This window comes from Diadema setosum, chromosome 4 (assembly GCF_964275005.1).
Source record: "Diadema setosum chromosome 4, eeDiaSeto1, whole genome shotgun sequence".
In the NCBI taxonomy this organism is placed as follows: Eukaryota; Metazoa; Echinodermata; class Echinoidea; order Diadematoida; family Diadematidae; genus Diadema; species Diadema setosum.
Genome location: NC_092688.1, coordinates 23,700,145 through 23,712,866, shown reverse-complemented (window position 1 = coordinate 23,712,866; position 12,722 = coordinate 23,700,145). Strand labels below are relative to the sequence as shown.

The window sequence follows — 12,722 nt, the reverse complement described above, 5'->3', positions numbered from 1 at the left end:
GATGACGCCTGTCCGGTGATCAGGAGGTCGTAGGTTCGAATCCTGCTCGAGTATGTACGCCCATGATTTTTTATCATGGCTACTACTAAAACACTGATCAATTCAGTGCTTATTTACGTCGATGTGGGGCAATCTGTCAATCACTTGCAATGAAAACATCTCGACGGAAGAATTTCATGAATTTGAATAACAAAGCAGTACCCGCTGCATGCTATAAGGATTAGAACCAACACTTGCTGTCGGGCGAAAGCTCGGTGGTCTAGTGGAGATGACGCCTGTCCGGTGATCAGGAGGTCGTAGGTTCGAATCCTGCTCGAGTATGTACGCCCATGATTTTTTTTATCATGGCTACTACTAAAACACTGATCAATTCAGTGCTTATTTACGTCGATGTGGGGCAATCTGTCAATCAGTTGCAATGAAAACATCTCGACGGAAGAATTTCATGAATTTGAATAACAAAGCAGTACCCGCTGCATGCTATAAGGATTAGAACCAACACTTGCTGTCGGGCGAAAGCTCGGTGGTCTAGTGGAGATGACGCCTGTCCGGTGATCAGGAGGTCGTAGGTTCGAATCCTGCTCGAGTATGTACGCCCATGATTTTTTATCATGGCTACTACTAAAACACTGATCAATTCAGTGCTTATTTACGTCGATGTGGGGCAATCTGTCAATCAGTTGCAATGAAAACATCTCGACGGAAGAATTTCATGAATTTGAATAACAAAGCAGTACCCGCTGCATGCTATAAGGATTAGAACCAACACTTGCTGTCGGGCGAAAGCTCGGTGGTCTAGTGGAGATGACGCCTGTCCGGTGATCAGGAGGTCGTAGGTTCGAATCCTGCTCGAGTATGTACGCCCATGATTTTTTATCATGGCTACTACTAAAACACTGATCAATTCAGTGCTTATTTACGTCGATGTGGGGCAATCTGTCAATCAGTTGCAATGAAAACATCTCGACGGAAGAATTTCATGAATTTGAATAACAAAGCAGTACCCGCTGCATGCTATAAGGATTAGAACCAACACTTGCTGTCGGGCGAAAGCTCGGTGGTCTAGTGGAGATGACGCCTGTCCGGTGATCAGGAGGTCGTAGGTTCGAATCCTGCTCGAGTATGTACGCCCATGATTTTTTATCATGGCTACTACTAAAACACTGATCAATTCAGTGCTTATTTACGTCGATGTGGGGCAATCTGTCAATCAGTTGCAATGAAAACATCTCGACGGAAGAATTTCATGAATTTGAATAACAAAGCAGTACCCGCTGCATGCTATAAGGATTAGAACCAACACTTGCTGTCGGGCGAAAGCTCGGTGGTCTAGTGGAGATGACGCCTGTCCGGTGATCAGGAGGTCGTAGGTTCGAATCCTGCTCGAGTATGTACGCCCATGATTTTTTATCATGGCTACTACTAAACCACTGATCAATTCAGTGCTTATTTACGTCGATGTGGGGCAATCTGTCAATCAGTTGCAATGAAAACATCTCGACGGAAGAATTTCATGAATTTGAATAACAAAGCAGTACCCGCTGCATGCTATAAGGATTAGAACCAACACTTGCTGTCGGGCGAAAGCTCGGTGGTCTAGTGGAGATGACGCCTGTCCGGTGATCAAGAGGTCGTAGGTTCGAATCCTGCTCGAGTATGTACGCCCATGATTTTTTATCATGGCTACTACTAAAACACTGATCAATTCAGTGCTTATTTACGTCGATGTGGGGCAATCTGTCAATCAGTTGCAATGAAAACATCTCGACGGAAGAATTTCATGAATTTGAATAACAAAGCAGTACCCGCTGCATGCTATAAGGATTAGAACCAACACTTGCTGTCGGGCGAAAGCTCGGTGGTCTAGTGGAGATGACGCCTGTCCGGTGATCAGGAGGTCGTAGGTTCGAATCCTGCTCGAGTATGTACGCCCATGATTTTTTATCATGGCTACTACTAAAACACTGATCAATTCAGTGCTTATTTACGTCGATGTGGGGCAATCTGTCAATCAGTTGCAATGAAAACATCTCGACGGAAGAATTTCATGAATTTGAATAACAAAGCAGTACCCGCTGCATGCTATAAGGATTAGAACCAACACTTGCTGTCGGGCGAAAGCTCGGTGGTCTAGTGGAGATGACGCCTGTCCGGTGATCAGGAGGTCGTAGGTTCGAATCCTGCTCGAGTATGTACGCCCATGATTTTTTTATAATGGCTACTACTAAAACACTGATCAATTCAGTGCTTATTTACGTCGATGTGGGGCAATCTGTCAATCAGTTGCAATGAAAACATCTCGACGGAAGAATTTCATGAATTTGACATTGGGTTTTTTCCGAAGAAAGCACGGATGGAGCTGGTCTCAGAGACAATGTTTAAATTGCAGCAACTTCTTCCAGAAGCAATAATTGTTTGGTTAGAAATCCTGCCAAGGAGGAAATACGCCCGTTTTGCCGATTCCCACCAGAATCGGGCTGATAGGATTCGCCTTGCTATGAACAAGCGAACACGCGCATGTTGTCCGCAAGCAGGGGATCCTGTTATTACGCATCAAGCCATCCGACATCATGACGCCACTCTTTACAAACAGGACGGCATACACTTATCCGATGTTGGCATAGCACTATTTCTAAAAGACCTCAGAAGCGGGATAGTCGACATGATAATTGATATGATAATAATTAATAATTGATATGACTTATATAGCGCCAAATCCACTCTGCAGAGTGCTCTAGGCGCGGAAGGAAGAGAAAGTGAAGGAGACAAAGACATACAAATATCAAATACATGTAAAGAGTAATCAAATTGAAATAGACACAGGTAGTGAGGTTGGTAATGAAAGGTGTTCATTAGATTGATATGGGAGTCTATGAGATCGTTTTGAGTTCGATAACTCCAATGTTCGGTAGTAAATGTTTTGTAATGTTTTCTGGGGCTAGAGATAGTCATAAAATGCCTTTACTATGGATGTAAACTAGCTCTTGTTCCGATGTGTGCTTTCTAGATTAATGTTGTGTATAGCAAAGCAACAACAACAAAATATGTGTAACGTGGATCTTTATTGCATCCCCCCTTTTACCGCTGTACCGCTCTCCTGCGCATTGGCGGCGGGCTGTGCCCGTATGGCGGAAATTGTTCATTTCTGGGCCTCTGCGCAGATGTAGTTTATACAGTACATGAAATGTTTTCCACTTGTTATGTCAAACTCGTAGGGAAGGGTGTATTTCGGAATGTTTGTTTTATTAACAATTGTTATTGTGGCCATCTATGCATCAAGAGGCACCGTGAGGAAAGCCGGCGGGTCACGGACGCGCCCGCCTGTGACTAGTGCCGAGCACTTTTCTGATGCAGGGGGCTTTTGTATATGGGTCTGTACGCGCTTGTGGGTTCCGAGTTGAGTGGGCTCGCCTGTCAATCAGAGAAGTCCATTGTAGTTATACTCGATGGGGATACTTCTCGGATTACCATGCAGGGAGTCCTCCGACAAGGGCCTAAGAGGCAAGGCGGGATCCGGGGTGCTTGTCTGTAGGTGGCCCGTACGCAGAGAGCACTGCCATGTATATATGTTGTTGTATTCCACGGTGCAGATGCTCGTCATGAGATGAATACAAATTTGCGGAGAGAAAACCCGGGTTCTTCCAGAGTTAGACATAGCAGTGGCGTGTTTGAAAGCATTTACTACTTGGATAATATTTCTGTTTGTCGGTGTAAAAGTACCTAATCCTGAAACCGGAAAGTATAATTGTGTATAACAAGCATTGGTATGATCATGTTTTTACTTTCTCGTCTATAAAGTGTACAATCCTATAATGTTATCATGATTAACTATGTTATGTAATGTGGTAAGCACTTTTTGTTTTGGTAAACTTGTACTCTCCAATAAATCCACGAACATGCATACGCCATTCTCGGGTTGTATTTATGTCGGAAGTGCAGTGAGTGTAAAGCCAATATGCACCAAAAGGGGGTGGTTTTAACGTGCTGTTATTTGAAATATATATAAAATACATACGCTATGGACAGTTTTTAAAGACCTACCGATTCTTCATAGGCAGATTGTGACAGAGTTTCATATGTCCAAATAGTGCAAGTGGATTTGCTGCTCTACCAGTGAGGTGCTAGAGAAGGAGAGGCAACGAAAGCCCTCCTTTGATGTCATGCGCGGCACCGCCGAGAAGTTATGCGTTCAACTACAGGTGTTACCCATGTACTTTGACAAAAGAGAGCATCAATAATCGGACTAGCGCTCTCACATCTAGAAATATTTGCTCCTACTGCAATTCGCTCTCTCTTTCAATGTGATGCAACAATGAATTTGTGTACCTTGAATTGGAGCAGCGAATCAAAATGCAGTGTAAAACTCACAATTTTAACAGCAAATAGTTTAAAAACACGCTGGAACACGCTTTAACGGAGTACTTTATTTGAAAGATCAAAATATCCCCTTATTAATAGATAGAAAATTAACATGCGGAAATGTGCCCATTATAGAAAAACATTTTAAGAGGGCCTAATTTTCATTTCCTTTCGATTTGCGAATTACGAAGAAACTAGAAATACATGTTGATAATATTGAATTCTTTCCTAAACTATTCTAAATCAATTCGAGTATTTCATTTAAAATTTTGTGGTGAAATAAAGATTCTAATTCAACGAAAGGTGAAATGTGTTCTTCGTCTCCGAACTTCGTCTTGCAACTAGAGCGGTGCCGAGCATGACTTCAAAGCGTAATGGAATGCTAGACATCCCATTGTAACGCCTTGAACCCAAACAGGTGTTTGCATGAATTACGAAGAATTGCCACTCCATCTCTGTAACACCTCCCTGGCTCTACTTTAAAACTGAATCAAGTCTTACACGTTTATGTTAATGCGTAGGTGGAACCATCAACACAACGCCTACACAGAATACAGACTACGTCTCCAGTGATTCGCATTCACAATATTTACTAGCAAGGTGTTACTAGAGTTACTGCAGTTGTTTTATTATGTGTGTTTCGGTATCAGTTGCGATTTGATGCCATGTTTGTTTGTTTTTATCTGACTGAAATTTGCTGTTAACCATACCACAAACCTATAGACTTCGCAAAACATTTATCAGCACCATAAGAAACTTGAATCCAACACCTGTAAAAACTACTGATGATACAGTGTGTTCTCTAAATTTGTCTTTCAGTAAACTATTACATTTTGTTGCCTATTAATATGCATAAGCAAAGATTAATTCTATTGACCTCGATCATTCACAAATATTATTTATTGCTGACAATGCCCCTGATTTCCTCCAATGAAACAGGCGAGAGACTGCTTACTGATGAATTAACGACATTGCCCGAGATCACCGCCACGTCGTTTCTAAGTAAGATGACATGTCAGCCACTTTACAGTTGTGTACCTTTCTTTTGTACCTCTCTCATTGTTTAGTTTATAATCACTGTAATCACCTTTTTTTTTTTTTTTTTTTTTGGTTCTTCTGTTTGTTCGTTGTTCTTGTTTACGACTGGTCCGTTTCTACCCACTGTTTAAAAACGTGGTTAAAAGAACAAGAAATGAACGAAAAACTTTTCACTCTTTATGTGCCACGTTCGCACGTTCGACTCAGTAAACGGCGTGCCAACTTCGCATATTCCGCTCACACGCACAAACCCGCCCAAACCGTTCGATAAATCGCCAAATGCCACAGTACAATGAAAGTGCATCTCACGGTTTCCTTCTTTCTGTTATCGAAATGCACACTGTTAGTCATTCAGATAGGATAGTAATTTTAAAAAGGCATTTTACACTATCATTCAATGAATAGCATCCCAATGCAACTTGCTTTCTTCCTTTTCTTTTGACAAAGTTAACATGTTCACAGTCAAGCTACATCAATTGTATATAGTATGCACAGATGAACCTTCTAGATTTAACAGGTACATAATAATTTTGTATCATTTGGATGTGGAAGTGACATGAAGTGAAACGAAATTATCAGGTGACGAGGTCATTGTGGGTTTAAATGTTTTAGTGTCATTATTGTAACTGTAACACTTATCTTGCTGCTTTTGCTCTTTTCATGAACAGGAGATGGCAAACCCACTGAAAATAAAATCATACGAGACACAAACGAAACGACTAGGAGTGAGTCGCATATCCTTATCATTTGATATATTCTAACGTATATGTACATATTCATTACATATTCAATCATTAGGCAGAAATGATTCTACTAATAGCCGTTTATTATCATTATTTTTTTTTTCAAATGGAGGCGTAGAAACGGTTCTCATAATCATCATTGTACGTACATGGGCGCAAACAGGATTTATTGCGTTGATACTAATCTATTCTAATCTGTTTGTCTGTTTCATAGTATCATAGAAAAAAATAAAGGCGATTCTGAATTCAAAATATCATTGGTTAATGTCATCGTAAAACACAAGTAACATGAGCTAAGGCTTTTGCTATGTGAGAGCTAAAGCTGTAGAAAAAGTACACAAGGACATGAGCGAATATTCTTTAATGTATAAATACGACAGGAAACTCTTGAACTATTACAATAGGACTCCAAATTACAAACAACGGAACAGCGATGTGGTTATAGGATGATATCCGTCAATATAACACGTCAATCCAGTCTGTATCCTTTTATCATTTCAATTTCACCTTGTTTATCAAATATATAGTTATTGCAACGAAGTTTTGCTGATGATAAATGTTCATGTTCATTATTGTAAGCACACACACACACACACGCACACACACACACACACATATATATATATATATATATATATATGTATATATATATATATATGTATATATACACACACACATACACACAAACCAACACACGCACAGTTCACAGTTTTCATACGTATTGACCTGAAATGAAACAAAAGTTTTCGACATGGGATCGTGTATCATCGCGTCATACTGACCAATTTGCAATTGATACATCACAAACAACGATAAAAAGTGATTTACTACAAAGCAAATTTCATATCACATAATAGTCTTTTCTCAAAAGTGCATACTTGGTGGTGCCCTATCCTATTATGTGCAATGTAGTAGTTCTTAGCACATTGCAGCGGTAGGAGTTCATTTCAGTATAAGCTTGTTGATGATACGTTTAAATGTGCACTCATCATGTCAAGAAAAAAAGGAACTCCCACCGAATCTCGTTTTCCTATGAAATGCATTTTTTTTTTACAAAGGGTAACAAAGATGTATTGTAATGAATCGCATTTCAGCTTCTGAAGTTCCTGAGAAAGATGTTGCCATATTTACAATGGCAGCTCTTCTGGGTGTTGTTCCCATACTTCTGGTCATTCTACTGATGGTATTGTGCAGGCACCAGAAGAAAAGGTGAGTGTTTACTTAACCTGATATCGTGTACACGTGTGTGTGTGTGTGTGCGTTTCGGAAGTGGCTCTTTGTGAAATACTGCGGGAAGGTATTCTGCATTGTCACCCACAGTACTTTCTTTTCCCTAATTATATTATCAATTTGTGTTGTTCGATATTAGCGCGATTGTTGTGCCATTTTTATTATTCCAAAGTCATGTAATTAATGCTTGAAACTTTGAGTAACAACAGAAAATGCATGTGTATGTAGCCCTCGAAAATAATTTTCATATGTCAAAAGGTATAAATGGATTTTGATATTCAAACACAATATTTTACCAGACATGTCAAGTCTTGTCTTAGGAAGAAATCCAATTAAGTTGAATATTGATAATATTATGTTCCACAAATATTTGTTTTTGATGTTAGAAAGTAATGACTCCAACCCATCTTGAAAATGTATTGTTGGTTGTTTATGTTCTTTTTTTTTTCTTTCAAGAACGTGTATGTCTCTCATGATTGACTTTACAAACGTAGATCATCACAAACTTCAAATCAGCCAAACAATAGACAACTGCAGGTGCATCCTGTAGATAATTCAAACCAAAATTTGAGCTCGACGGATCATGTTGTATTGAGCAAAACTAGTACAACGTGTACTGACGCTGGAGAAGAGGGTCACCCTTTCCCGAGCCACTATTACAACATTTGCAGAGAAGTCACTGCTCATCAAGAGGATCCGTATCACATCTACCAGGACGCTGCGGAGGTAGACAGTGGACCTTCACAGGCATCACACTTGGAACAAGTCTCCCTTTGCGCATCTCCGTTACAGAACGTCACTTGCTCAGTAAGTATCCCGTATGTTTACTCTCTGTGTGTGTGTGTCTGTGCGTGCGGAAATGAAAGTGAGCATATGAATATATTATGGATTTTGTGGAATATCAATATGCATAAAACATTTTAGTAAATATCAGAGGAAACACTCAAAAGGGCATTCTCATATAGATTTCTTAAGCATGCTATTCTACAGTGACTACGTTTCCATTGATAATCGATTTATCTTCATGTTCATAATACGATGATTGTAGAACCGGTAGCGAATATCCTGGGAACTCTTTGGTCGAGAGCTCTGTGTTGTTGTTGTTTGTTTGTTTGTTTTTTCCTGGCCGAACGTTGCCTCGTGAAGATACCTTTTACTGTAAACATGTTATCGCGGAACTGTAGCAATGGCAATGTTAATAATGATAAGGACACTTATTTTTCCCATGTCATTCATACCATGGAATTGGGGAACGCATTAGAAATATATCAGTGATAAAATTTCAAAACTATTTCGAATATTTACAAGGACATGTAGAAAGTATAATGAACACTAAAAAATAGATTCACTTCTAATATTTGGGAACATTACATTTGTGACCTTGCATCACAAAACGAACAAAAAGTCGCACCCTTTGATTTTACGTGAGGACTCAAAAAAAGTGAAACCTGGTCAACCATGTCAATATTAGGTTTTTCATATTTTGTGGAAGACCTACCCTTCTTCTACATTATTCCTAAGTTTGGGATCATAAAATGAATGGGAAAGTGTATTTTCAGCAGTTTTTCAACAACCTTTTTTTATAGAGTAGTGAGATCAGGTATGTCTTAGAGGCACCTTTTCATTTCATGATAACCCTTTGCACACTCTTCACTTTCAAGTCTAGTAACTTTTGAAGGGATAATGCTGCTGTTTTAAAAGTTGGCATTAATCATGAACAAAATGTGTTCATATAGTATATTTAATTACAGCCTAATCTGATAATCTCTTCATTGTTGTTGCTCCGGTGGCTTAAACCCCTTTTTTTTTTCCCATCCATGGCACAACTAGCACGGTTAGGTGAACATTAAGCGCTTGAATGGACACTGTACCTTTCTCGGTTCATGCTCGGTGTGTGCTTTCTTTCCAATATTGAAATAGGTTAGGAGAGTCCATTTCAATTGAGCTATACATCATTTTAAAGTTTAGAGTCTGCCCTTTCAGAATCTGCCCTTTACTAAAAATTCATGTCCGGCGACTTTTTGTTATTTTTGTGATGCAGGGACACATTTTGAAACGGAAAGGAAATCGTGCGAAATAAATGTATTACTATAGGTTTTCCCGGCCAATTTCGCACTTTTTTCAGTCCATTTGATAAAAGGTTCATTCAATTTAGCGAAAGTCCTCGTCACTGCACATTCTGTCATTCAAAATTATTGCAAATTGTTCATTCAATTTAGCATTTCGATCAATGAAATTGGCACATGTGCCTTTCGAATTCGTAAAACGGGCATTCAAATTGGCACGTGCTCTTCACTCATTCAAATTCGCCAACACTGGCGGAAAATGGTATTTCAGTCATTCAATTTCGCGTATGGGCAGTCAAATTCCAAACATGTTCATTAAAATTGGCGTAATGTTATTTTTATTTAGAAAAGGTGAGAACCGTGATTGATACGTATTTAAATGTGAAGTTTTGTTTTATCCACACACTGTTAAGTATATAGCAAAGGTATCTTTGACCCTAAATAATTCAAGTTTGTTGTTCTGTAACGCCCCTCTTCTTTTATACATGTTATCAGAACTATACATGCACCAGTACCATAGATTCACTTCACTTTCTTACGTCCAGTCATGGCAGTACGAGTTAGATACAGGTGTATCTCTCAAAAAGACAGGGAAAGAATCATAAAAGCATTTGAGGGTAATAACCTTGATAAATTGATGGCTAGAGCTTGACAAATTGATGGCTAGAGCTGATCCAAAGAACTTTATTCTTATGATGATTAACGCAATATAGCACCCACCAAATGAAAATAATGAAACATGCATATGAAAGAAATAATAAGGATGTAAATTGAAACCTCCTTCTCCCAATCAATGTCGAAACAAACTTAGATTAATGTATTTGTGAATGAAATAATGCTATCGAACATTATAAACACATACACATATTTTGAAAGTACTGTTGCAAAGGTGATATCAGAATAAAGAATGAATACGAAAATATGAAATGTTAAGATGCTTGCAAACAATACCTATGATGAATGAAAAATGAAAAAGGGAATAAAATCATTAACGTGTCTGCTAAATAGACTGCAGTAAATGCGAAATTGGATGCCCAAGAATGAATTCGAATGAACGAGCGCAGCGTATACGTGATCACGTGACTATATCATGCTAAACTGAATGAACGATTTGCGAAATGGTGCTCGTCTTACGAATTTGAACTGGAAAAGTGCTGATTCGAATGCTGTTAAAGGTAATTTGAATGCTCAAAAATGAATATGAATGAAAAGATTATAAAATTGAAATACCGAACATGCCATCTAGGCTAAATTGTGCTAAATTGAATGCACAAATTAGGAATTAGACTGAAAAAAGTGCGAAATTGACCGGGAAAACCTATACTAATTATAAAAAGCATTAAGAAAAACTAAACGAAAAACTGCTTCTTCTGAAACTGCCAAACTGCAACGAAACTTTGCGCATTAACATATTATTCTCAATCTGAGTATAGCATCTCTGTGAAGCGGAGCATCATCTCACTGCAAAATTTCGCAAAGTTTATGAGTTCTCGCACCCAGTAAGAGACGCCTATTGCCTAGCAAATCATGAATCCAGTAAATTTACCGTGCGCTCAGTAATTACTTGACACATGGCTGGAGGTATTGGATCCATGTTTTTCGTTATTGGCAAGCAATTAAAAAAAAAAGCATCCAGTAAGCATTCCATACGTCATACACGGATTACAACTGACGCATTCAGACCTTTGCATCATGTGTATAATCACATTGGCGATCCTGATGTTGTCAATTGTGTAGTTGTAGAAGTCATCGTCAAGTGTAACTTCTCCATAAAATCTGGATATTGGTGTCATTGTCGACAAAGCAGATTAAGTTAATATTCCTGATGTAGTTTTCTCTAGAGAGATGGCCAAGTAAATCGAGTGATCATGTTGTAGTTGCATAAACATATCCACATTATCCTGCGTTTTGTATGTATCTTCACAGGACCACAATCATGGAGAGAAAATGAACAGCAAGAGAGACAGTACTGGCTCTGCATCCGTCTATCCAAGCCAAGAAAAAGAGAAATCCGAGGTGGATAAAAATCTCTTTCATTCAGAAAATTCCGGTCAAATTATTCCAAACCGCCAATCCGAGACAATCCGAGAACAGTCACGATGGAAGACACGAGACATGTATACCAATAGAAATGAAGTGATCACGGCTGATCCATTATATTCTACAGCCATCTACTCAGCCAGATCAAGCGAAAAGCCGGAGGTAGATAAAAATGGTTACCTTGTTCTCGAAGCAAATACCGGTGAAATCACTCCATACCAATCTAAAACCATCCAGGTACCATGTTTACGTCCCGAGCATAATGATAGAAATGAAAAACGTGTCAATTTAACTATGAGGCCGAACGATCCATTATATTCTACAGCTATCTACTCGGGCAAATCAAGCGAAAAAATGGATGATCATGGCCACCTCGTTCCTGAATCAATTGCCAAAGAGATTACTCCAAACCAATCAGAGACAATCCAAGGACCGCGGTCATGCCATGAATACAGGCATGTCAGGAAAAGTGAAAAGCTTGTCCCTCTTCCGACGAGCCTGAACGATCTTTTGTACTCTACATCTATCTACTCGGGCAAACCGAGCGAAAAGCTAGAGGAGGATGAACAAGGTTATCTCATTCTTGAAGCAAATGTTGGTCAAATTACTCGAGACCAATCTGAGACGCACCAAGAACTGCGCTCTTGCCCAGAGTACACGTAAGTCGACCCACGCATATTACACGAAAAATAAATGCCTGAAGGCCTGACCTATACGTTTTGTATATGTATACTCAAGCAACATTCTCTTCTCTGAGGATTCACATTTATTTAATTTTCTGCCGTGTCATATGCATTTATTGCACTGTGAGTATCAATGGTATCACCGGTAACAGCTGGCATTGTTGTCCTCATTTCATTGCAACTGGCTGGTAGATCATTGTTGAACTGTTAGTACTTTGTTGTGCTTTACCCAAATACTTCCGCGTCTCTTCTGTGAACCCAACTGTATAATTTTGCAATTGTAAAATTTGCACTATAAAATGCTCATGTCAACATTGCTATGATAACAACTGTTAATACCTCTGCAGCATGTGATTTATTCGTTCTCCTACTTTGCATCTGAGAAGGCTGTATCTCAAAGTATCTTTTTTCCTGTAGTTTCGTCCTACGTTTTATAGTGCTCCTTATCTTAATCTTTCCACTCGGTTTCAATACTGGGAACTACGCTTAACAAGCTTGCTTTTCAGTAAGTTCATCGTTTATACTAAGATTCAATCTTTTATATATTGACTACCATCATGACC

General features: G+C 39.0%; 1 protein-coding gene and 1 pseudogene across 1 annotated transcript in view; both read left to right on the top strand.

The window, feature by feature from the left end:
* The window catches only part of LOC140227965 (uncharacterized), a 79,913-nt gene that overhangs the window by 36,013 nt on the left and 31,178 nt on the right, over positions 1-12,722 (top strand). The gene's annotated exons all lie outside the window — the stretch shown is intronic.
* On the top strand, positions 7,273-12,139 carry LOC140227038 (uncharacterized; annotated as a pseudogene).